At 35.8% G+C, this 23,596-nt stretch overlaps 1 protein-coding gene across 2 annotated transcripts in view; it reads right to left on the minus strand.

The window, feature by feature from the left end:
- The window catches only part of ENTREP2 (endosomal transmembrane epsin interactor 2), a 587,469-nt gene that overhangs the window by 112,003 nt on the left and 451,870 nt on the right, over window positions 1–23,596 (minus strand). The window lies entirely within an intron of this gene.

Here is a 23,596-nt window from a genome sequence, read left to right on the forward strand (position 1 = left end):
TGACAAGGTCATGACTACAACTGAAGTCTCAAGGAGTCCCATTCTCCAAACTGGGCAAATCTGTCTTCTTTTCACCCTTACTATCTGCTAGAACAGCTGTCCCAAGTAGCTATTTGTGTCCTGTCTTAGATCTTGCATTCCATGAAATGGTTTTACTAATGTTCTTTTACTTGAAAAGCTATCAGGTAATTTACAAGTTCATCTTCCTAAGTCACTCTTATAGAGGTTCCAGCTTGCTCCATTATTTCACCTTCCTCCTACTATCAGGATTACTTTGTGCTCCAGCTACTCTGGCTTTCACCCAACTTGGAAAGATAAATCCCAACTCAAAGAAGAATTAGATTATGTCATTCTTTTAAATTATATGTCTGAAACTAATAAGGACAACAAAGAATCTATAAATTAACAAGTTTTTAGTAAGTATCTATTATCTGCCAGGGGTGCTGGGAATACATAAAAGTATGCACAAAGAATAAAATAGTCACTGCTCTCATTGTAGTTTACAAGTAAAATTTAAATTTACCATTAGGAATTATAATTAGAGCTTTATGAGAAAGAAAGATGAAATTATTGGGTGTAGTGAAATTTATAGATTTTATCTCACTCTTCTTCTAATCATATCCCTTATGACTGATAATCAAGAATAGGTTATATTTAAGTACTATCAGATATCCAAGTATAATATCAATCCAAGAGGCATCCTAGTTTTGATTTGTAATTCTCTAGGAAACTACTTTTTCATATGAAAATGAGGGCTATTTTTCATCCATAAATATCATTATGCTTACTTAATATATATAACATTTATAATTATATTAATTTAATCTACTATTTCAAAGAATAAATATTTAAAATAAGGTTCTAATATTTGCTATTTCTAATTTCACATTAGAGAAAAATTTTTTAGCAATTCTATATTAATGCATGAAATATAGCTCATTATTTTAAATTAATGATGTGTGTCAACAAGGATAAGTTTCCTGGGGCCCTGGCAAGGAAAATTCTATTCTTTCCTTAGTGAGAATACCTCAAACTAGAAATGTTCCAAGTTGTCTTTCCATAAACTATTTTAAAATAAGAAGGTAAAATCATGTCTAATTTTCAAAACAAATAATTTTAAAGTTAGCAATTAAGTTGTCAATCCCTGAAGAAAATTTTATACCAGTTCTGTTATGAAACTATTTAAAGATGTGATTTTCTTCCTATTTCAAAAATTGGACTTGTTAAATCTTCCAAACCCCAACGTACATGGTTCTAAAAATCTCCTATTAGTCACCCTATCCCTTGTACATCAATGATTTCATGGAAGAAAACTGCATATTTTTTCCATGTAACCAAAATGACAGTCCATCTCTTCCATGACAACAGGATCAAAGTACAATGAAGCTTCACTGGCATTTTATTCAGTTAACATAAAAGAACAAATTTTATTTTTACAGGAGGTCACTAAGACTAGAAATAGTTTTAGACTGGAAACCATGAAGGTTTACAATTGCTTGTGTAGTAGGAAAATTCTCTCAGTATTTAAAGATGTTATGATAGTTGTTTTCACAAATATGCTGGGAATATAATGCTCTGCTAAACCAAATACTCTAACAGAAAATTACCACTCTATCATACACACATGGATTATCTTTGTAATGGAAGTCCAATAATTGTCTAGTATTTTTATTGCAGGTAAACTAAGGGCTCCTATCAGTGAAAAGCAAGATAAAAGAGAGTTTATTTACTATAAAGAGTTCAACAGCATAAGGCTTTGTTTACCTAAGAACACTAGCAACAATCCATGAAATTAACATAGTGTTTTTCATTTTTGGTGCAGAAATTATTAAGAAAATAATACAAGACAATTATTGAGCTGCTATTCCAGTGGCTTTTGCTTCACTTCCCTGTTCTCTATCACTGGGTCTTTTTGTTTAATATGCATGAAGCTCATTGGACAGAAAGCCTAATAATTCTCTGTTCTTTGTTTCTTTCTATTTCTTTCCTCCTCCATTGAAAGTACCATCACTTAGCTGATCTAGTGTCTAGCTGAGTTAAATATGAGAGAAAGTAAATTGATTGAAACACAATCCAATTAAGATAGAAGTGATGCTGATGGGTGGGCATGAAACACTGAATAATATGGCAGAGGTAATTTTAGTTCTCTCAAAAGAAAGCACTTATTAGCCTTTTGCTTCTTGCTTTATTAGATAATGTATAAGGCCAGAAGCAACATTTTCTATCTGTATTTAACTGAGATTCTAATCCTTTCTTAGAGATATGGACCTTATCATCATTTTCCATGCCTCCCAGACTAGACAATTATACTTAAATACCACTTTGGATGTAGAGCCTATAACAAAAGCAATAGTCAATTCGTTTAACTTGGAACATTTAAAAGGGAGAACATTTGTTTACACGGGAGTATCTCCTTACTTTTCAATTCACTTAGGGTCTTTTGGGTGACTGATTGTATTAGAGCTTTCCCACATATCCCAATTTTATCCTAGAGTTCATTCCAACAATTCAAAGATCTGAATTTTAAAAATTATTAATAAAGGTTTTCTACAAGGGGTGAATCCTTATTCTTATGGTTCTTCTACAATGCATAAAATGGAAACATAACGAAGCCTTCATTGATGAATGGAAAAAAAAAAACTTTTTTATTTACTCTGCATCCCACACCTTCAGTTCCAAAACCTTTCTTTCTTCAATCTGCCAATGCCTCTCCCAATTCTCTCTCAGCAAAAGTGATTCTGTCTACTATGTATTCTCTCTCCTCTTCTTTATGCCATACTTCAATATCCCTCTACCTATTCCCTTATACTTTCCTTTAATTCTATCTCCAAGGAACTGGTTTTCTTTTTCTTTGCCAAGGAGAATTTGTGCTTCTACTTGTCTGTGTTGCATCTTTTTACCTCTATCTCCTCTAGCCACTCATCCCAGTCTTTTCTCCTCTTTCACTCATCTTTGATCTCTCCTTGTATATTGGTTGATTCCCTTCTGTCTTACACATTATTACTCAAACATAATGCCTTAAAGTTTGCAAAGCAATTTATAAATATTACTTTATTCAATCCTCTTAACAACTCTGTGAGGTAGGTGCTATTATCATTCCCATTTTATGGCTAAGGAAAATGAGGCAGACAGATTAAGTGGCTTGTTGAGGATCACAAAACTAATGTCTAAGTTTGGATTTGAACTCAGGTCTTTCTGAGTCCAGGTCCAATGTTTTGCAATGGTACCATGTAGCCACTTGGGTCTACATATTTCAGAAATTTTCACCTGACCCTGCCAGTACTACAGCTTATCGTCCTACATCTTTCCTCCTTTTTACAACTAATCCACTAGAATTAATCATCTAACTTTAATGTGGATTTTTCTATTCAACTAAAATTCCCCTAGTTTTTGCTTACTTGCTATATCTGATGGACTTTTAAAAATTCTTATCCTTTTGGTATCTTTTTGACTTATGATAAAATTGTCTACCCTTTTCTTGGATATTTTCTCTTTCCTTGGCTTCTGTAACTCTTTTTCTCCCTCTATTTTTCTTCTTCCTGATGACACTTCCTCAGTCTTCTTTGTTGGATTATTATCCATTAACTACCATCTTAGAATGGGCTCCATCTTGGACCCTCTTCTCTGTCTACATATACTTTTCTAGAGATCTCATTAGCTTCCATAGTTTTAATGTTATCTCTACTCAGATGACTCCTAAAGTCTCTCTCTCTCTCTCTCTCTCTCTCTCTCTCTCTCTCTCTCCAGACTGATTATCATTCATGAAGTCACTGTATATCATTGAATGTCGAATATCTCCTAGATGACTTACAGGCACCTCAAAGTCAACCTATGCAAAACAATGCTTTCTCTTCTTTTCAACTTACTCCCCACATATTCTCCTCCCATTTCTGTTGAGGGTGTTATCATCCTTATGGTTACAAGGTTCACAACCACAGGGTCATCATTAAACCTTATGTTAACATGCCCAGCAAGTTAATGCATTCCCACTCTACATACCTCTTGTATCTATTTCATTTTCCTCAATCCTATGCTCACTACTTTAGTCCATATCCTCATCACTTTTTTATTGATCTCTTTTAACTTTCTAATTGATCTCCTTGTTCCCCTTCCCCCCCCGCTCCACACCCTATCCCCCTCCTGCAACCATCGTCCATACTATCGACAAAATAATTCCCTTAAGGTACATGTCTGACCATACCATTCCCCTGATCAGAAATCTTCCTTGATTCCCTGTTGCCTGGAGGATACAACACACTCTCCTTAAGTTAACATTTAAGGTCCACCATTATCTGCCACAAACTGTGTTAGCATTTTTAATTCTTACTGTAAATCCTTTCTGTGAACTTTATATGCCATATCAAATAGACTACTAGTCTTTCCATAATTTTCTCAACCTACTCTTTTCTGTGACCGACTCTTTCACTCTATTTCAGCTACACAGAAATGGTCATATCCTCCTTGACCTTGCCATCACCTTCACAAGTGTTCTATTTACATGGTCACAAATTCAGAAATTTTATTCTGATAATCTTTTATTATTCTAACTTTCCCACTATTGCATTATCATCCTCACAGTGACATTCAATGGAGTTCTTACTTCTGTATGAGGCAACCATTCTTGTTCTAATTTCACTCTCCTTCCTTCCCTATCTTGACCACTTTGTAAATAAATTCTTTTCACTATCCTTTGCACTTGAATCCCTTCCCAATGCCTATCACCGATCATATCTGCCACACTCTGACCTTAGCTTATTCCCACTGTCCATCTCCATCATTCCCATTCTTGGGCTGCTGAATAGACCTAAAGAAAACCATGAACCCACATTAATCAGGACCACTACAAATTTATGTTACATAATCTTAACTGGGCTTCCAGTGCAGCAAGGCAATGTGTTTACTCCTCTTTAAGCTATTAACTATGCAACTTACCATAGAGCTTTTTCCAAATGTTCCTCAACCCCCTCTACTACCAGCCCTTCTACCTATCCTCTCAGTCGAAGATCTAGTTCCATACTTAACCAAAAACAAAAGAAAATAAACAATAAGAAAACCAGGCTATTCAGTGAGACCTCCATATTTCCCTTTCCTTTCTCATCACTCAGACATTTTCCCCTACTATCTCTCCTTTACCTGCCTCACAGAAGAGGTAGCACTTCTTCTTGCCAAGGTAAACTTATGAACAAGCATCTTTCATTGAATCTTTTCCCATTTTGTTCATCAGACTACCCCCCTTTAATCACCACTGTGCACTCTCTAAATTTCAATCATTCCCTACATACTAATGCATCCATCATCCCCTCCCCCAACCCAAAACAAAACAAACAAAAAACCCTCAGTTGATTCTGTCACCATCCAGCTGTACTGACCCTTCTTAGCTAAACTCCTTGAGAAAACCATCTATGCTAGGTTTCTTTACTTCCTTTGCTTTCACTCAGTTTTTTTTTAATCTGTTAATTCATGATGCTATTACTGTCTTAGGGTTCTAATTTTCTTGGTCTGTGGAGACAGATGTAATTGTTCTACCTCTGGTGCAAAATTCTTCTTTGGAGGAGCTTTTCATAGTGAGGGAGAACTGGTAAAAATGTCTAGTCTTCCATTTCAATGGTCACATGGTATAGAAGTTTTTTCATATTTCCATTGAGGTAAAAGAAAAATGCAATTTTCAAAACTTTCCTAGGGTGCAAAAAGGCTTTGGCTCATATGAATACAGTTTTAAAATTTTTGTTTCTTCCACAGAATTTCTAAATTATTGTCTGTGTAAATCTATCCCATTCTCTGCTCATCTGCTATCTTGACCATTATGATCCTTTATTCAATAATTTAACATCTTACTTCTCTTTGAGATGATAAGAAATATCATGTCAAGAATTATTTTCTTTCTCATTTTTTCATTTATTCTTTCTCATTATTTCTATTCCATTAGTGATTCCCTACTGACTTTTGAATCAAATAAAATTTTCTATACTAATCTCCACAATCCAAAGCAAACCAATAACAATTTATTGAGCATGTACTATTGGTAAGATACTGGGGATACAACAATAAAATTGAAAACAATTTCTCTATTATTCTATCCTTGTCTAAAATGTCTTTGCCACTTTAAACATTTTCCTTAGTCACATACTTTTCTCAAACAAATGGTATTTTTCTGTGTTTTCTTATTCCCTTGTGATCATCTCCTGATACAGGCAGCCCACAACCCTGAAACTAAAACCTGTAGAAATAACAATGCTTCCAGTCTATTGCCATCATCCTGGGAAAAGCAACTCCTTGTGGAGACATAGCCCACCAACTCCTCCTACAAGGGCTACAGCCATAACAAATGCAGACCCAGAAAGGAAAGTTCTTGTCACCAAAGACCCTGGCCCTGCAAAATAGCTCAACATTAGAAAATTATATGATTGAATTGATGGAAATGGTATTAAAGAAACAACATTAACATTAGATATGCTGCTGTACCCTAATGAGTATGAAACTTTTTCATCTGACCTTACAGCTGACACCTTCCAAATAGCTTGTTCTCCCCCTTTAAAATGTGAGGTCCTTAAGGACAGGGACTTTCTTAATTTTTTATTTGTATTCCCAGACCTTAGCACAGTGCTTTGTGCAAAGTAAGGACTTAATAAATCCATTTGTTCATTTATTTCCATGCAATCTTCTAAGTTGCTACATGTAAGCAGAATATTCATAAACTTAAAATTATCTTCTTTATTTCTTTAAAATTTTTTAATTTAAATTTATTTATTAAAAATTAAATTTAATTCTTTAAATTTCTCTTCAACATTCATTTTTTTCCATTTTCAAAAGAAAATTTGGATTATTTTGGAGGCCAAAAAATATTTGAAAAAGTATTAAAAAACTTTGCATCCCTAGAGCTAGAGGACACAGCTGGAGTTGGGTCAAAGAAGAACTAAATTCAAATCTTGCCTTAGATTCTTATTAGCTATACAATCCCAGATATGTCACTTAACTTCTTTCAACCTCAGTTTCCTCATAATCAAAATGGAGATAATGATAGTATTTATATCTCTTTATCTCAGAGTTGTTGTGAGGATCAAATGAGATAATGTGTAAGTGTAAAGCTTACAAGAAATAAATGCTAGGTATTTTTATTATTGTTATCAGTTGAATTCCTAAACCAATCCTTCCTCTATCCTTTTGATCACTCTTCACATGTTTTGTCTGTTAAAATTATACTGGATTCATAGTCCAATATTAGGTACCGCACCTTATAACTAGTTTGCCTTTTATCACAAGATAAAAGCAAGTGGTCCCTCATTTGGGGCAGCTAGATAGTGCAAAGGAGAGAGCACTGGGCTTGGAATCTGGAAGACTCATCTTCATGAGTTTAAATCCTGCCTAGATATTTACTAGATGTGTGATCCTGGTCAAGTCACTTAACTCTGCCTCAGTTTCTTATTTGTAAAAAAAATGATTGGGAGAAGGAATAGCTAAACACTCTAGTACCTTTGCCAAGAAAACCAGGGTCATGAAGAGTTGGGCACAACTGAAAAATCACTCAATAACACCTATGAACACTAGATCATAGGATCCTAGATCTAGAAGTGGAATGAATTGTAGAGGTCATTACTTTCCATTTATAGAGGGAGAAACAGAAGAGCAAAATAGTTAAGTGATTTTCCAAGGTCATACAGGTAGTTAAAAAACAAAGTCCAAATCTGAATTCAAGTTTTGTGACTCTGAGTTCAACCTTCTTTCCATTGAACTAGAAGTCTTTAAACCAACCTACTAACTTAGAATAGCATTATAACTAGACCATATAAACATTCACCTCAGCAAAAATCTGGAGAAAGAATCAATAAACTATCTTTAAAAATTGTCTTTGTGATAGTTCTGTCTGGCACATAGTAGATGCTGAATAAATACAAGTTGCCTAACAAAACTACTGTAAGAGTAACCAGGGAAACCCTTGGTCAATTTATGTTCTCCAATCAATCCCACGAGATTATAGGGTATTGTTTTTGGGACAGATTGAACCCATTGGATTGATTCCCACTGACTAAGATGCAGGAAGATGGATTCTCCCTGGAACAGTCACCCTCTTTGTCTTCTATAAAAGCAACCTGTAAAATTCTTCAGGCCCGTTCCCATGATTTCCTTTCCTTGGCCCTTCTAATGGAAGAACAACAAGGTGGGGCAAGGGAGCAAAAGAGAATAAGACTGGGCCAGAGAAACCAATAGATACTAGGAAAGCACAACCTAAATGGATTTTTTTCCAATATGGCTCCACAAACTCCCTTTGTATATCTATAATAGAGGCTTTACTGGGTTTGGAAAGGTAGCAGCAGAACTCCTCTGTGGGGAGAGGGTGAAGAATGATTCTTTTCCTTTGGAGAGGGCATAAGAAAGAAGGGAACTGAAGGTGGTTTTTGCTCCAAGCAAAATTTCAGAACAGAGAAACTAGAAGAATGCATGAATAACTATACTATTTTGACGCAGACCTTTTTAGCCATAAACTATACTGATGCCTTTCCTAGTAAGAGGTTGCATGTGGATTGCATTAGTTTGTGTACTGGTTGGTAAAGGGCAAATGTGTCATACCCTCAACTCAAGAATATATACAGGGCACAGTCTCAGTTACATGATTGCCCAAAAGGTCATAGTCTCTATAACAACCTCATTTAAATTCCTATGCATTATATTTTCTGCCTTAAACTCTCTCCTGAAATCTCCTCTCTCATTCCCATTATCTAATGGACACCACAAACCAGATATCCTAAAACCATCTTAAAACCAAAACACCCAGAAGTTTCTTTTTTCTCTCCTCTTCTTAAATTTCCTTTTATTCTTTTTTAAAAAAATAAAAAATAATGTATTTTATATTTTCCCCAATTACATATTAAAACAATTTTTAACATTTGTTGGTTATGGGGTTTATTTTTTAGTTTTCTCTTAGACATCCATGCTCACATCCCTGGTGTCATCCTATACTCATTCTCTCTCACCTCTCATATCCAATCAGTTGTCAAATCCTTTCAGTTCTACCTTTGTAATATCTTTTGTATACATCCACCTCTTCTTTCACTCTTCCACTACTCTGGTGCTGACCCCAATCACCCTATGTCGAGACTACTGAAAAAGCATTTTCATTAGTCTCCCCACCTCAAGTCTCACCCAGCTTCATTTGACCCTGTACTCAGATGCTTAAGTGGTTTTCCAAGAGGTAAATCTGACCATGTCACCCTTCTCCACCCCACTATGCAATAAGCTCCTCTGGTACATTATTACCTCCAAGATCAAATACAAAATTATGTGTTTTCTTTTTAAATCCTTAATCACCTTCCTACCTTTCTGGTCTTCTCACAATTTACTCCCTTCCATGTACCCTGAGATCCTGATACTGGTCTCCTCATTATTCCTCACACTCCATCTCTTAGCTCTTTGTGCTGTCACAGGGCTATCCTCCACATCTGGCATTCTCTCCTTCCATATATCTACTTCTTGGCTTCCCAGTCTTTCTTTACATTTCAACTAAAACCTCACCTTTTTTTGTTGCTTTTTGGAGGGCAATTGTGGTTAAGTGACTTGCCCAAGGTCACACGGCTAGTTTGTGTGTGTGTGTGTGTGTGTGTGTGTGTGTGTGTGTGTGTGTTAAGTGTCTGAGGCTGGCTTTGAACTCAGGTCCTCCTGACTCTAAGGCTGGTGCTCTATTCACTGCACCACCTAGCTACCCCTAAAATCTCACTTTTTTAAAGAAGCTTTTCCTGATTTGTCTTAATGCCATTCCTCTGAGATTTTCTCCAATTTATCCTGCACATAGCTCATTAGTGCATAGTTGTTGACAAGTCTCTCCCATCAGAAAGTGCGATCCTCTAGGAGTGTCTGTTTTTGCATCCCCAGTGCTTAGCATAGTGCCTGGTACATAATAGTTCCTTAATAAATACTTATTGACTTGACTTCTACAGCCATAGCTTGGTGTACCTAGAGAACAGAGTTTGAAAGCTGAAGACTTAGGTCAGAGTTCTGCCTCTGATTAGTGAAATGACCAAGGCTGAGTTGCTTAACCATTCTGAGATGTATTTTCTTTGTCTATAAAAAAGATAATGATGCATGATGTACCTTCTGTAAAGTTTTCTTTTTGTTTCATAATATAGGCAAATAAGGATTTATTTTGATTTAGTTTGGAGGATCTTGTCATATTTTTAATATAATTCTTCTATGTAAATTTATTATATAGAGCTGTTGGTATGTAACCTTTGATTATCTTCATACATTTGTACTTTTACTTTTTACTTATGTTCATTTGAGTACTTCATATAAAGATGATCCCACTTTCAATCAATGGTATTTCTTACTGTATTTGAATATAAGGAAAAACCCAACTAAAATAATTTTTTTCCATTTACTCTTCAAAGAAAATCTGTGAAGTATCCTTTTATTTATAGAGAAAATGTTCAGAGAAATATGGTTCAGAGGGGCAGCTAGGTGGTGCAGTGAATAGAGCACCAGCCCTGGAGTCAGGAGGACCTGAGTTCAAATCCAACCTCAGACACTTAACATACACACACAAAAAAAACTAGCCGTATGACCTTGGGCAAGTCACTTAACCCCAATATCCCCTCAAAAAAAAGAAATATGCCTCAGTTTCTCTACTAATAATTATACATTAAAAGAACTACAAGCTATTGTCCATACATGATCTAAGTATTTTGTAATTCTTAGCATAATTTAGCTTTCTATCATGTCATTACTGATCTAGTGGAAGCAGAAGTGGGCTGCACAGGGCCAAGACCACTTCATATTTTTATGTTTCATCACTCATCATGTCCAAAAAAATCATCATATATTCACAAATTTGGTGGTATTTAGCTTTTATGGATCCAGTTTGGCTAATGCTTCAACAGCAGACATAAGACCTACATCTCACATATTTCTAATTTGGTGCAAAAAGAAGATACTACTACTGCTCTATTACTTCCAGAACCTCAGTGAGGATCTGGAGTAGGGCTTTGATCAGATAGGTACACACACACACACACACACACACACACACACACACACACATACTATCTATATAAAAGCATGTATATGTATATTTCCCCACATACATATTAAATTACAGGAGAGCAACCATGATGTCATGGATTTCCATCCTTGGAATAAATAAAACCTGTCTCTGACACACAATAGCTCTAGGGTCTATAGGTAGGTCACTTTACCTCTAAAGATCCTATGTGACTCTTTACATTTTTTAAATTTTTTTTCCTAATTACATGTAAAAACAATTTCAAAAATTTAAAAACAATTTTGAGTTTCAAATTCTCTCCATTTTTTCTTCCCTTCCCCCCTCATTAAGAAGGAAAGCAATTTGATGCAGGTTATACACGTGCAGTTATGGAAAACAAGTCTGCATATTAGTCACCAACACACCTCTTAAAGATCAGCTATAAATGAATTACTCATCTGCTTCAGTGGAAGAAGATTCCCCTCAGGAGTTCCCTAAATTGATGAAATCACAAATTTGTGCCTCCTCCCTCTCTGACATGTATGTAAACGTAGGTATCTGTAGATATATGTCTACCTTTACATAAATATCATATATACACATCTGTATATATGATTTATACTATTATTTACACAAATATACCAACATATAATATTCCTTGCCCTTTCCCATACCAGCCAATGATATATTTCCTAACTTCTGATCTTTCCTCCTTCAAAAAATGAATATGATGGATTTGAAACCCTGTATTTAGGTCCTTTAGCAACAGCTATTTTATATAATATTAGATTGCATTTCAAAGTACAAAATGAAGTGTGCAAATATGTGGTATCTCAATTTAAACATTTTTTTCCTTACTCATTTGAAATAAAGAGAAAAAGATCAACAAATTGTTTCTGTTTTCTTTAAGATTCTTACACCCTCTTTCACTTTTGGTCTCTTGAGACAAGCAATCATTGATTAAGCACTTACAATGTGCTAGGAATACAAGAACAAATGTTCACATGGACTATTTATGCCTGACCTGGGGTAGAACATTCCAAGCTTGTATTGGTCTAACCAACCACAGTCAGACACACTGTAACTTGACTCTAGAAGAGTGATATCATTTTGATCCTCTTCAAGAATGAAGGACAGCCAACCAACCAACCAACCATGTGCTGGGAATACTAGAATAAGCAGAAAGACTGTTCCTGTCCTAAAGGACCTTACATTTTAATGAAGGAAGATAACACATTGCAAAAAAGCTAAAGGGAAGCACAAGGAGATACTAGAGTGGGGGTGAGGATAGGGAATGGCTAGCCTTGAGGCCTTCCTTGAATTGTGGTTCTGGAAGAAGATATTCAGAGGAAGAAGCCTTAGAGATAGAGGTTGTTTACAACTTCCACATTTCCAGTCCTTAGAGCTGTCACTGTCTAACTGTTGCATCTTCATTTTCTTTTCCTCCCATTTCCTCTTCTTCTGTCTTTGACTTAATTTCTCTCTAAAAAACCAAGCCATTGCTGGCTTCATATATTTATATAAATATATGGTATTATATATTCATAATGAATATTTCTGGGATTCTTTCCAGATAATGTTTATTTGTCTAAGTTTTCAGTGAGGGCTATTCATTCCACAGTGATTTCATAGTCTACTTGGCAGTTCCTATTCATGAAATGCTGCAGGGCCTGCTGCGTTTATCTTTTTCTCTTTATTTTAAATAAGTAAGAAAAAACTGTTCAACAAAAGACATCTTTTAATTTGAAATCCTGTTGCATTTAGGTCTAACCTTCAGGATTCCTCTAAATCTTATGATATCTCATGAGTGTCAATGGAGCACACATGCTATATCTAGCTGTCATTACTAAATGACCAGCCCAACACATGTTCTGGCCATACATTCCTCTGGTAATGTCCTTAATGCAGCATGTAGTAACTCCCATTACTTTATATTTACTTATATATCTATACCTTTGATCCCCAAGTACAATGCATTAGTATTCACTGAATTACTGCTTTTATTTTTCTCAGTTCTTCATAGACCATATGCTATATTCTATTCATATCCATCATGCATCTTTTTGTGGCCCATAGGTGAAATATAACTTGAATTTTTCAAAGTCAATGATAATCCATTCTTTATAGACACAGCTTTATAGGGAAAATACTGGCAGTATAAGGCAGACTTTGATTCTAGGAAAAAAAAAATGTCTGCTCATTAAAAGCATTACATAATTTGCTTATTTTAATTCAGTCTACTCTCTTTCTTTTATTCAATTCTCAGTTCATTGTTTATTTGAAGTGTGCACTGAACCTGAAAGTTAATTGACCATCTCTATAGGGTATCCTTCCACCTTAAAATCTAGACCAGAAGTGTCAAACTCTGCCCACAGAACCCCCAAATACAGATAGAAACAAAACAGAATATAATTAGGAAAGATTTAACACAATAAATAAATATATGACAAAACCAGTTAGACAATGAATGTGCCATATTAATTATTTTCTCTTATGCTTATATTTAGACTCTTTTAAGTAATTATGGGTATGTGTGTGTGGTTTCTACAAAGTCCTTCATCTTTGTGCAATCAATATAATGTCATTCACAAAGAACTGAATTTGGAAGACCTCATCATTTAGATGATGTGGGGACATCTTCAGAGAAAGTGACAAATACTTTTAACAAACAGGTCTTCTTGATTTATGCTTTGTTTGTTTATAATAGAGTCATCAAATTTAATAATGCTATTTACATCTTTTGATAAATATTAAATTATTTCAGTATATGCATGGAGAATACTTTGTTGGAGGAGAACCTTCACGGTAATTTTTGCTTTACAAAAACATTTTTTATAGTCAACAAAGAGTAAGTGTAGTGGAGCCTTGGTGTCTCTACACCTTACAGTGTGACTATAGGGATGTAGTCTATTAAAGAATATCAGGATGTTGATCCAGGAGAAAAGAAGACTCAGTGTGGACACGATAGCTCATGAAGATAAGCAAATTTTTTTCTGTTTGGCTTAAGAGGAAAGAACCAGGAAAATTAGATGCAGGTTTAAAAGATGGAAATTTAGGGTTAGTATCAGGAAAAAAAATGTCCTAACAATCAGCTCTGTCCAAAAGTAGAACAGATTGCCTCGAGAGAGTTCCTTTCCTTTGAAGTCTTCATGCAGAGACTAGATAATCACTTAGATATACCATGAGAATTCCTGTCACATATTAGTAATATAAAACATCTGAAGAGATCACTTCCAAACCTCCAATTTTGTGATTGTGTGGTCCTTTCCTAAAACTTGCATATTCCCCCCTCCTATCTTTATCATGGTTACCCTTGATGTATATGAAGATCATTCCCACACATTTTGTAGAAATCAGGAAGGAGGCATATGGATTCGTAACTATTGATATCTTTTCAATCTACTCTTCTGCCTTTTTCATCCCCAGTTACTCAGTACCTTGATGTCATCAAGAGATCTTGAGAAATCATCTCACAACTGTTTTCAAATTGTGTTCTCTCAAGTATGGACCTCCTCTCTATATATTTGACTTAGTCCAGCAGTCCTTATCTCTTTTCCTTACTGATATTTCTGTTTATTCATGAAGGACAGCAAGCACTGTGATGTTGAAATATAGATATAGTGGCACCAGTGCTATTTATAGTGTGAATAGTGTGCTAGAAAAATCTTGGAAAAATATTTTCCACTTTTGTTTATCAAACTCCTTTCAGGAATGAAGACAGAGGAAATCCTAACAAGTAATTCCTATTAACCAACTTCATCTGGGACCTCACTACACCAAGGCAGTCTTTTAATCTCCACAAATTGATTTCCTATCTCATGACCCAGAGAAACATTCCAAACTTTTTATTCCCTCCTCAAGTCTCCTTATACCTCTTTTCCCCACTTCTCCTTTGGCTGAAATTTTTGCTTCTCATTCTACTAAAAAGTTCATGTGAACTACCTCTTTTCCATTCTCTTTTCTTTGCATTATCTCCTACTCTTTCCTTTCCCCAAATAAGTTGTCCTTCCTTCTACCAAGGCCATCTCTGACAATGAGGTGGTCCTTTTCCCTACTGAGATCAACCACTCTGTATTTGTACTTGATACCATGTCCTCATGTCTTGCCCCAAAACTGCAACCTTAAACATTCTCCTTCTCTCTTGAATCTTCACTCTTTCCAAACTGATTTCTTCTCTACTTCCTTCAAACATGTCCAAATGTCTTTCACTGCTTAAAAAAAAATCAAAACAAACTCTCACTAGATCCTATAATCTCTTCAAACTATCAGCTGAATGATCTTTCTAGTACAAACTTTTAGAATAAGATATCTATACTACTTCCTCTTTCTTGCCTCTCACTTTCCATCTCTGCAGTCTGACTTTTGACCTCATGATTCAACTGAAAACAATCTCCTCAAAATCACCAATGATTCCTTAATCTTTAAAAAGTAAAATTTTATTGGTATCTTTTGTTTGCATATTCCTCAAGTGTATTTGCCCTACATTGCTCTGTACTGTTTCTGTGATGAATCACTTTATAACCTATCATTTTCCTCCAAAAGGTATAAAAATTAGTTTATATTCTAAACCAATATTGCCTCTGCTGTCACATCTTTCTGAATGGTAAAGATATCAAGTGTTTCCTGGCTAACACATTTTCTACACTCCTTGAAGTGCTGATTTTATATGTGTGTGTGTGTACACACATACACACACACATTAAACTATCATATACATTGGTAATAGTCTGTGTGGATGTTTTTTTTTCTTTATCCATTTCCAGTTTTCTTCAGAGTTGTGTTGGTGGTGATTGTCAGTAGCTTACTTTAATTGGTCTGATTAGACTTGTTTTAATTTTACATCCCTATTTCTCATTTTCTAATACAGTACTGCTTTTGACTTTGCTTTTTGGCAGCTGTTTTCTATCTTTCTCTTTAATTTTTCTTTTGTTATGTTACTTGCTATTAAGGCCATATACTTCCTCTACTTTAAAAAAAATTCATGACATGCAGATGTACTTCTTCCATGGTTTATAGAGCCTTAAATCTCTTTAGTAAGTTAATCTTGAGACATATTCTAACATATTTCCCTAAGAGCTTCCAGTTTTTGGATACTTCAGAAAAAAAGTGCAAATGGATTGAAATTATTCAGATAATTGACTCAATTCAATATGTTACATAGCTATAATCATGCTCAGAGCATGCTCTTTCTAATAAATCACTTCTAAGGGTATGACAACTGTTATCTAACTATATGTTGACAGCTTACTTACTTTTAAAATTACACACCAAGCTTTTTATTTCTTTAACAAAGGAAGTACTAAAGAGAGACATGATTTTATTTTCAAAATCCTTTTGTTTTTTTTGTCAATAAATCATCTTACTTTACTTTGAATCTTTATTCAAAATGGGATGTAGTAGTATTGTCCTTAAGATAGGAAAGCATTTAAAATAAACAATTTACTGCCTTCTGCTCTCCCCTTTATATAAAGATTCTCTTATTATTATAGTATATGACTGCTAAGCAAATTAGTTTCTGCACCAGGAAATGTAGAAAGAAAAAAAAAGCCCTGTTCATTCTTTTGGAGAAGCTCATTGTAATCTAATCATACTGACATTCTGAAATGGAGGAGAGAATTAAAACTCTACAAAATATTACAACCATATGACATATTGTCTAAACTTCCTAAGTTAACAAATCTGCTCTTTTTGCACTTTGTGTATAATTTTTTTCATACTGCCTGGAATAATATGTCACAGCCCTGAGTCAACTAGGTCTTGGCATATGATAGCATCAAATGTTTTTTAAAAAAATTTCCATTTCACCTCATAAAAGGCTAGTTTTGGGGATTTTATTTCATTTGAAGGGAGCATATCAATATTTGTTCTTAATGGCAGTTGCCAAGCTTCTTCTAGGTCTAAAGAATTTAGCTATCACAGTACCAATTGTTGCTCTCATTTAATATTTACTGAATGCCCTCAATGTGATTCATACCACAATGACCTTACTGCCCAGAAGGTGATGTTACTGAGCAGCAAAAGGAAAATTTAACATATCTCATCAAACAACTTCAAGTCAATACCATTTAACTTGAACAACAAAGCCCTTTTATTACACAGATTTACCTGTTTTCACCCATATTTTGGTTCATTTAAAAAGTATGGGTGATATGAAATTTGAAAAGGAAATTTAGTTTGAGTGTCAGATACCAGATTGACCTCAAAAGAGTTCTGATTACTTAAAGTGTAGGAAAAGATGAAATTGTAATTAAATATTTTCCTTACCTTCTCACCACAATGGTATCAGAAATACTTGCAGGTATCTCTAGAACTATCTGAGAACTCTGAGGAATTGTGTTTCTTGAGAAAAGATATAGAAATGTAATTAAGAAATGCATTTTTCCTCACTGAATGTTTTGACTTCATAGGTACCTATTGCCCTACTAACAAAACATTTAATAGCATATGAAAAAGGGTCACCAAAAAAAATTAAACTGGTTATTGTTGGAAATATCCTCACTAGTGAGGAATGTATTCACTGGAACAACCAAGGTCATTCAATATGGTATGGTTAAGAAAGGCAATTATTACATTAATAACTATAGCACTGTAAATTACAAATTGACTGAGATAGGCCTAGAACTTTAAAGGCCTAGAATTTTAAAGTAAATAATGAAAAAAAAGTTGGAATGTATTACCACACCATAAATAAAAATGTATTTCCACACACATACTAAAAAGTAGTAATCATTAAAACCATTTGACACTGAAATAAACAATGAAATATCAGAACCAACTGAATTTGCAATGTGGTATTCAATAAACCAGAAGACACAAATTACTGAGGAAAGAATAATCTGTTTGAAAAGAACTGCTGGAAAATCTGGAAAGTAATTAGAAGACTATAAGTTTAGACAAATATTTTATACCACTTAACCATAATAAACTCAAAATAGTTTTACCTAAATATTATTATCTGAATATTAAATGTTATACAATAAAAAAATTAGAAGATAATAAAATAAGATACCTTTTACAGATAAAACTAGGAGATGAATTACTTTTAAATCAAACAATTTTAGTGATAATTTTATTTTTAGCATCACCTAGATGCCTCTACGTTCTGCTATCCTGTACCAGAAAGCAGTCTTTACAACAAATACTTTTTAAAATAAAATAAGGAAAAAAAAACAATGATAAAAACTGATCAACTTGAGAGGATTCTGAGGAGATTGTGGAACAAGTTAGATTACCTGACTGTCCTAAATTCCCCCCAAAACAATATAAAATAATGCCTCAAAGTGAACTTTGAGCAGCAGAAATAATAGTCAGAGTAAAGCAGTGGTCTGCCCAAGACAACTTGGGAGGACTTTAGGAAAGACCCAAACTGCTAGGATGGTGGTTTGACCAGACTGAAATGCAAACATCTCCTGGAAGATACTGCTGAATCAACAAACAATAAGCTCTGGGTACAGCAGCATAAGTGGTAGCCTCAGCTTCAGGAACTTTCACCTCACAGAGAGCATGGGGGTTCAACAGTTAATTAGGGAAGACTGCAGGCCCCTCCACTAGTGTTGGACTCTGGTGTACTGACTTGCCATGGCCCTAAGCAGGAGCAAGCACATACCAGTGAGTATGGTCACAGAAAACTGGGATCTTGCTTGCTGTGGTCACTTGGAGGAGAGAGCAGAGTCCCTGGTTTTGGTTCTATGGCAGAGGGGTAAGCTGGAGCTTGCAGCATTGGGAGGGATGGAAAGGAACAAGAGTGTCTGCAGTGACAGTGTTCCTGGGGGCCCAGGTCTGTTGCTTAGGGGTAGAAAGGAATACCTGAAGTCAGACTTCCACATAAATCTCAGAAAACATCAGCACAAAAACCAGAAGACTTAAATATCCACAACTCCCCCTCCCCCTCTCCCCCCCAACACACACACACACACACACACACACTTCAGGACTAGAACCTGACTTTAACCCAAAGTTAGCAGACAAGAAACAAGCTGGTAAAAAAAAAAAATAAAAGAGTAAACAAGAGAAAGGACACAAACATAAAGAGCAACTATGGTGATAAAGAAGATCTGGGTTCAAATTCCAAAGAAGATAGTGTAGCTAAAACACCTACTTCGATCTCAAAGAAAAAAAGCAAAATGTCACATTCCCAGAAAGGGATTTTGGAAGAGCTTAAAAAAGAATTTAAACATCAAATAAGAAATGTTGAGGAAACATTAAAAAAATAAGAGTAATGCAAGAAAATCAAGAAAATTATGAAAAGAAAGTAAAACCAATTGGGAAAAGAGATATTAATACTTACAGAATAAGATAACTCCTTAAAAATTAGAATTGAAAGTTGTAGGGGGGTGGAGTCAAGATGGTGGAATAAAAGAAGGGACTTATTTGAGCTCTCCTCCAAACCCTTCCTAATACCTGAAAAAAAAAATTACTCTAAACAATTTCTAGAGCAGCAGAACCCACAAAATGACAGAGTGAAACAAATTTCTATCCCAAGACAACCTGGAAGGTCAACAGGAAAGCTCTGTTGCACCAGTCTGAGAGAAGAGCCCAGTCCAGTGAGGGAGGTGCAGGGCTCAGACAAGGTTGGAGCAGACTTTAGGGGACTGAATCAATGGCAGTTGTGGCAGTTTCCAGACTTCTCGACCCCAAAATGCCAAAGACAACTTAAAAGGTCAATAGGAAAGGTCTGTTGGACCTGGGTGAGAGATGAGCAAGATTCAGTTGCTGCCCCAGGGCGGTGGCAGTGGCTGCTTCTGGAGCTCTCAGCTCACAGACAGTAGGGAGATCAAGTGGCTGAGCAGAGGGGGATTGAAGGGATCTCTCTGCTGATGCTGAGGCAGGATCCTTTTGTTTTACCATACTTCAATCTGAGCTGCAGTCCTGGGTGGCAGTCCTGGTGCAAGGAGGAGCATTGTTGTGGTGGAGCTTGTGGCAGAGGTGGAGACGGAATTCTTCTCACAGTTCTAAGGCAGAAAAGAATCTTTGTGGTCCCTTGCAGACCAGAGCACAGACCAAGAGAGGAGTAAACACCAATCTTTTGATCATACAACCTTGGAAGAAGTGAAAATTTACAGGTCCCTAGAAATATCTCTGAAAACAGCTGCACAAAACCCTGAGTCTTGGGACAGTATACCCTACACACTGGAAGCAGAGATCTACCTTAACAAAGAGCTAAAAAGTCAAGTAATTGGCTGGGAAAATGAGCAAACGGTGGGTAAAAACAGCTCAGACTATAGAAACTTACTTTGGTGACAAGGAATATCAAAACATACAACCAGAAGAAGACAACAAAGTCAAAGCTCCAACATCCAAAGCCTTCAAAAAATATTAATTTATTGTAGGCCAATGGAAGAGCTCAAAAAGATTTTGAAAATCAAGTGAAAGAAGTAGAAGAAAAAATGGAAAGAGCAATGAAAGTGATGCAAGAAAATCATGAAAAATTAGTCGTTTGCTAAAGAAGACCCAAAAAATGCCACAGAAAACAACACCTTAAAAAAATAGACTAACCCAAATGGCAAAAGAGGTCCAAAAAGTCAATGAGGAGGAGAATGTCTTAAAAAGTGGAATTGATGAAATAGAAAAGGAGGTCCCAAAGTTCACTGAAGAAAATAATTCCTTAAAAATTAGAATGGAGCAAACGGAAACTAGTGACTTTATGAACAATCAAGAAACTATAAAACAAAACCAAAAGAATGAAAAAAATAGAAAACAATGTGAAATATCTCATTGGAAAAACAAGTGACCTGGAAAATAGATCCAAGAGAGAGAAATTATTGAACTACCTCAAAGCCATGATAAAAAAAAAAAAAAGCCTAGACATTATCTTTCAAACAATTCTCTGGAAAAACTGCCCTTGATATTCTAGAACTAGAGTGGAAAACAGAAATTGAAAGAATCCACCAATCACCTCCTGAAAGAGATCCCAAAAGAAAAACTTGTAGGAATATTGCAATCAAATTTCAGAGTTCCCAGGTCAAGGAGAAAATATTACAAGCAGCCAGAAAGAAACAATTCAAGTATTGTAGAAACACAATCAGCATAACACAAGATTTAACAGCTTCTACATTAAGGGATCTGAGGGCTTGTGATAGGATATTCCAGAGATCAAAGGAGTTAGAATTAAAACCAAGAATCACATAACCAGAAAAATACAGTATAATACTTCAAGGGGGAAAAGTGAAAATTCAATGAAATATAGGAACACACACACACACATGAAGTGCTAAGTCTAGGTGGTTTCTTGTGATGACAGCTCTCAAATGATACATACACAAGACTGTGGAAGTATGAAAAATCATGGTCCAGGCAAAATTAATCGATGCAATCAATTCATTTATTAATACAATAAGAAAGGTTTTTATAGAGTAATGAAACAAAGAAAGCAACTACAGGTCACTAAGTTTTCTAATACTGCTTTGTTCAGTTTCAAGATGCCAGACGGTGATGTCAATTAGGCCTTGATGATAACCATGGTCTTTCTGTTTTCAATACCCAATGAATAGTATCTAGAATGTATAAAAATCATGAAAGGCAGCTAACATCTCCTGGATGGAATCCCAGAACAGGGCATAACCCTGGACCTCAGGATATCAGGCAGGCTCTGATTTATAGATGCATCAATGGGAAAACCTGTGCTGGCCACACAGAATGGCCACAATGGCAGCAACACTTGAAAACCTGGAGCTAACAAGGACGAGCCTGATTCCTGGATCAGCTGTTTTGGCTCCCTTCACAGACACACACACACACACACACATATATATATATATATATATACACATAGACACACACATGTGTGTGTACACATACATACAGATGGCACAGGGTGAGTTGACTATGAAGGTATGATATCTAAAAAATAAAATTGAGGCTGAGAGAGAAATGTACTTGGAGAAGGAGAAAGGGAGAGGTAGAATGGGGTAAATTATCTCACATAAAAGAGGCAAGAAAAAGCTTTTACAAGGGAGGGGAAGGGGGTGAAGATGAGTGAGAATGAGTGAACCTTACTCTCCTGGGACTTGGCATGGAGAGAAAAACATACACACTCTATTGGGTATGAAAATCTATCTTATCCTACAGGAAAGTATGGGGTAAGGGGATAAAAGAGAGGGGGATGACAGAAAGGAGAGCAAGTGGGAGGAGGGGGTAATCAAAAGCAAATACTTCTGAGGAGGTGCTGAGTCAAAGGAGAGAATAGAATAAATGGGTGGGATAGGATGGAGGGAAATACAATTAGTTTTTCACAAGATGACTGTTTTGGAAGTGTTTTGCATTGCTACTGTAATGGCAAGCAAAGGAGTACTTAGCACCTTGTTTCAGTTCAAGTATTTTTTGAGCCTTACCCTGATTATATCAAGTCTTTGTTAAGAAACAGAGCCTGTGAATTCCTCAGTGGGAGGGACTTGCCAAAGACAGGAACAGCACAGATATTAAGAGGTGGGTCGAACAGGGAGAAGCTAATGACAGATAAAAAGCTGAGCACAGCTGGGAGGGAGCAGAGCTGAAAAGGGGAAAATTTGTGGTGTCTGGCACTCTGTTCTGTCTGTGTTGATTTGTGTTTGTGATATTTTTGTACAGAAGCCCTGGGACCTTACTGGAAGACCTGAAAGAGAAATTTCTTGTCTCTTTACAGAAGTCCTGGAGGAGGGTTTCAGAGGTTCTGAGACTATACTGATAATTTGTATTGAGTTATCAGACCTTGTTTGTGGGTCTGTGTTGATTTCACAGGCAGAAAGTGAATTGATGATGGTGACGGCAAAGTGCATGAATATTGTTTTGGCTCTATTAAGCTTTGTCTTCCCAGAAACAGAAACTGCAAAGGACTTGAGGTGGACTGGACACTGTGAGCTTCAATATGAAATGGGAACTGGACAAGGTAATGGATGAGGAACTGGACAAGGATCTGAGAGCTGCCTGCCTGTGAATTCAGGTGACAGTTGGGTAGATTCAGGAAAGAGATGGACCCATGAAAAAGGAACCATGGAATCTGGGAGCAGCCTTGAGCACAGATGAAAAGACTTCTTCTTGGGTACTTAGTGCTGACTGAGAAGATCATGATTTACTGTGGCCTACGGGTGGGAGACATTTGTACTCTGTACCTTGTACCCCTTAAGGATGATTGAGTTAAGGATGATTGGAAACTAATCTCCAATCAAGAAGAAAGAAGATTTTTTGACTGAGAGATTAAGACAATGTAACTTAGGGGTGGGAAAACTTTGATCTTTGTACTTTGTGTCCCTTAAGGAGGATTGCTCCTTAAGGATGATTGAGTTAATGACTTACTGAATGATATCATTGTGAATGCTGTACTTTGGTTTCTGTGAATGTGTTGCTTTAGTTTACTGCTGAATAAATTGAGAGTTCACCATACTACATATCAAAACCTTAGAGCTATTCACAGCAGCAGTCCACTGGAGAGCGCTCATGCTTGGCTTTACAACTACATATGTATAATCTATTGAACTGCTTGCCTTCTCAATGAGGGTGAGTGGGGAGGGAGGGAGAGAATACAGAATTGAAAATTTTGAAAACAAATATTAAAAATTGTTTTTACATGCAACTGGGAAATAAATTATACAGGAAATGGGTATAGAAATCTATCTTGCCCTACAGAAAAATAGAAGGGAAGGGTATAAAGGG

This window comes from Petaurus breviceps, unplaced genomic scaffold, assembly GCF_028583685.1.
Source record: "Petaurus breviceps papuanus isolate PSGF00001 unplaced genomic scaffold, PetGlider_PUasm1.0 37, whole genome shotgun sequence".
Lineage (NCBI taxonomy): Eukaryota > Metazoa > Chordata > Mammalia > Diprotodontia > Petauridae > Petaurus > Petaurus breviceps.